The sequence below is a fragment of the Mirounga angustirostris genome, unplaced genomic scaffold (assembly GCF_029215605.1).
Source record: "Mirounga angustirostris isolate CCGP_5_RB_7025 unplaced genomic scaffold, mMirAng1.0.hap1 SCAF_11, whole genome shotgun sequence".
In the NCBI taxonomy this organism is placed as follows: domain Eukaryota; kingdom Metazoa; phylum Chordata; class Mammalia; order Carnivora; family Phocidae; genus Mirounga; species Mirounga angustirostris.
The window spans coordinates 106,541,937-106,545,973 of NW_026991719.1; the positions used below are offsets into that span (position 1 = coordinate 106,541,937).

At 42.9% G+C, this 4,037-nt stretch overlaps 1 non-coding gene across 1 annotated transcript; it reads left to right on the forward strand.

Annotated features, from left to right (window-relative positions):
• The first annotated feature begins 3,514 nt into the window (after positions 1–3,514).
• On the forward strand, positions 3,515–3,587 carry TRNAK-CUU (transfer RNA lysine (anticodon CUU)). The gene has a single exon. It is a non-coding gene; the product is annotated as a tRNA-Lys (tRNA).
• Positions 3,588–4,037: the final 450 nt, after the last annotated feature.

Here is a 4,037-nt window from a genome sequence, read left to right on the forward strand (position 1 = left end):
CTTTCAGTCATTCAATCAACATACATGTTTTGAGTGCTTTCTCATCTGTGCCAGGACTTCTGTTAGGCCCTGGGGCTAGAAAAATGAAGAAGCCGTCATCGCTCACCATCCCTCTCTCAGCTCTCAAGCAACATGTTTTGTGGCATCTTTTCCCCTTCAAGACTCTCCTTGATGTTCATTTTATTCTGCTGAGTGAATCCAGGGCTAATGGTTTTGAATCTAGTCTGGTTGTTCAGTCTCTGATGGGGCAACGAAGGATCCCTTTGGAGAGAGAGGTGCTCAGAACATCAAATGGGGCTCTTGGACATGGAGCACAGGTGTTACAAACTCCAGAAGAGAGAGCCTTTTTTTTTTTTTTTTTTTTTGTCCACACACTTGAAAAGTCAGGAGAAAAATTATGCGATCAGTGTTGTGTTGGAATAGCATTCTCACCTCAGATTCTGTCAGAGCAGATGCTTTGGATCTGGAAGGCCTCTCCAGTAAGTCCAACTTAGCCTGTCACCTTTTGGGGGTCAGTTAAAGGGCTGTCTTATTGGTCCTCAGTATATGGCCATGTGTATCCTTGGTGGGAGAACTCTGGTTAGTTAACTAGAACATTCAGGCAGAATGACTTCCTAGATTTTGGAATTTTCTAGTTTAGTGAAGGGTAACCTCCAGCTCCTTTCTCGTTTAGCTTCTTGGTGTGGAAAATCTAACGTGCATGAGCCCACTTTCTAAATCAGGGTCTCCAAACCCATAAAAGCCTGGGAGAGAGTCTCTGACTTATGTCTGTATTTCATAAAGTCTAGAGAAACATAACCGCATGATGCTGCAGAGGTTAACTATAACATCAAGTGTTGTTGGCTTTAGCTGGAATTGAATGACCTCAGTGTGACTATCTTGGGATGATCAGAAGTTTTGATATAGCTTTATTTGTATCTGATACATGTTTACTTTTTTATTTTTTAAAAGTTTTTCATTTATTTAAGTAATCTCTGTACCAGTGTGGGGCTTGAACTCATGACCCCGAGATCAAGAGCCCCACGCCCTTCTGACAGAGCCAGCCGGGTACCCCATATCTGATACATTTTTAAATGGCAAATTATTACTTGAAAATACATCCTGTTTAAGTAGGTAAGTATTTTGAACACACAGGGTTAAGAGCCCAGACTCTGGAGCCAGACAGTCTGGATTCAGATCCTAACTTTAAAACTTATTAGCTAGGAATGGATAAACAAACTGTGGTATATCCATACAATGGACTAGTATTCAGCCATAAAAAGGAATGAAGTGCTGATACATGTTACAATGTGGATGAACCTCAAAAACATTATGCTGCGGTGCCTGGCTGGCTCAATCGATAGAGCATGTGACACTTGATCTCAGGGTCATGAGTTCAAGTTCTGTGTTGGGCGTGGAGCCTACTTTAAAAAAATATGCTAAATGAAAGAAGCCAAAAACAAAAAGCCATAGATCATATGATTTCACTCAAATGAAATATCCAGAATAGGTAAATCTATAGAAATAGAAAGCAGATAGGAGGTTGCCAGAGGCTGGGGGTAGGGAGGAAAGAGGAGCAACCACTTAACAGGTATGAAGTTTTATTTTGGGGTGATGAAAACATTTTGGAACTACTTAGAGGTGGTGGTTGCACCCAGTTGTGAATGTACTAAATGACAGTGAATCTTATACTTTAAAATGGTAGTTTTTAATTTATATTATGTCAGTGAATCTGACCTCAATTAAAAAAAACTTAGTCGCTGGACAACTTTGGGCAAGTTACTGAACCTCTGTGTACCTCAATTTCTTCATCCGTAAAAGGGGGAAATAATAGTACTTAGCTTATGAGCTTGTTATGAGTATTAAATGCATTACATTTGTAAAATCCTCAGAACAGTGTCTGGTACATACTAAGCAATGTATAATTGTGTTTAATGGGATCCATGAGGGGAAAGACATAATCAGACCCTTGGTAGTAACAAATTTGGGGACCTCTGGTAAAGATGAAAGTGGAAAAGTGCTCCATGTATTTCAGTGTGTAGTCCAAGAGACCTCTGGTTTCTAATTCTCAGTAGACATTGGAAATTCAGAGTATGAGGCACCACCCCAGACCTATTCAGGAAGACCCTGGGTGGGAGGGTGCCTTGGAATTTGAATTTTAACATGCTCCTCCCAGTGATTATTATGTATATTAAAGTTTGAGAAAATTTGGTGTGAGACTTTAGGTTGAATGTATGTGGAAGGCGGAATGTTGTTCTCTGGATTTAAAAAAAAATCAAAATCCCAGGTCGCAACTTATTTTTTGATCATCTTGTGACTTTCTTCCCAATTCTTCTTCTAAAGCCCCTAGGACAATTCTTCCTCTAGAGCCCCTTCCAGTTTAATGAGCAAGAACAGACACACAAGAATACATATAGGGGTGCCTGGGTGGCTCAGTCGTTAAGCGTCTGCCTTCGGCTCAGGTCATGATCGAGGGTCCTGGGATCGAGCCCCACATCGGGCTCCCTGCTCAGCAGGGAAGCCTGCTTCTCCCTCTCCCACTCCCCCTGCTTGTGTTCCCTCTCTCGCTGTGTCTCTCTCTGTCAAATAAATAAATAAAATCTTAAAAAAAAAAAAAAGAATACATATAAACACACACACCCGAAATAAGAATGGTATATTTACCAAGTTATCTATAGCAGCAAAACTACGTGCTTCCTCCATTCGGTGAATGTTGGAAGTGCTATGCTGGACTGTGTGGAGGACACAGTAAAACGTGGCCCTTGCCTTCCAGGTGCTGACAAGTTCTAAGAGACAAGATGGCTACTGAAAAGGCTGGGCATCGTGTGAGTGGGGGATTTGAGAAGTGGTGTATATGTGGGGAATGGGGGTGTGGGAAACTGCATGCTGGGCAGTACTTGAGGGGACCCATGCCCCCATTGAACGCCTACTGTCAGTCTCCAAGTATTCATGGAGTGCTGTTTGCTCAAACACTGCTAGGCATTGTGGGGGATGCTGCTTTCTATGGCAAAGTGCCTGCCCTCAGATGGGGAGGTAGAACTAAGTCACAAAGCACAGAAAATCACTAAGTGCTAAGCAGTACTTACCTACGGGGCCAAGAATTCAGAGGCAAAAGCATTCAGAGACAGCTCAGTGGAAGTGGGGCTTGAAGGATTTGGCCAGGGGGAAAGGAACTCAAGTGTGGGCACGTGGATAGGAGTGAGCATAGAGATGTGTTAATTCAGTAGGGTATCTCGGTCCCATGCCAACATCCCTGAGCCTACATAGAATCACCATCACAGCCAGAGGAAGTGGAATTGGGTGAGCACCCACTGAATGTGGGCCACTGAACTGGGTGCTAGTCTCAATATTCTTTAGCCTCTTTGGGGGAAGAGATAATAGTTTTGCTGAAAGGTCTTGCTAAATTTTATTCCATTCACCTTGCCAAAAATCCACCTTTCTTTTTCTTTATGTTTAGGTTGTGCTTTTATCCCCAGGCTTGAATTAAGCAGGTGCTCCCAAGTTCTGAACTCTAAAAACTCCTCATGCTTGGGGCGCCTGGCTGGCTCAGTTGGTAGAGTGTGAGACTCTTGATCTCAGGGTGGTGAGTTCGAGCCCCACGTTGGGCATGGAGCCTACTTAAAATAAAAATTAAAAAATGGGGGGCGCCTGGGTGGCTCAGTCGGTTACGCATCTGCCTTCGGCTCAGGTCATGATCTCAGGGTCCTGGGATCGAGTCCTGCAATCGGGCTCCCTGCTCTGCAGGGAAGCCTGCTTCTCCCTCTGCCTGCTGCTCCCCCTGCTTCTGCACTCTCTCTCTCTCTGTCAAATAAATAAAGACAATCTTTAAAAATAAATAAATAAAAAGTAAAAACTCGTCATGCTTAAAAAAAGAACAACTACTATGGGGTATCTACTAGGTGCCAAGCACTGTTCTAAGTGCTTAACGTCTGAGAACTCATTTGATATTTATAACATTTTCAGGAAGTATTTATTAGCACCCATTTTATAACAGAAAACTGAGGCTCAAACAGAAATTAAAGGTCTAAGGTGATATTGCTAGGAAGTGGCAGAGCTAG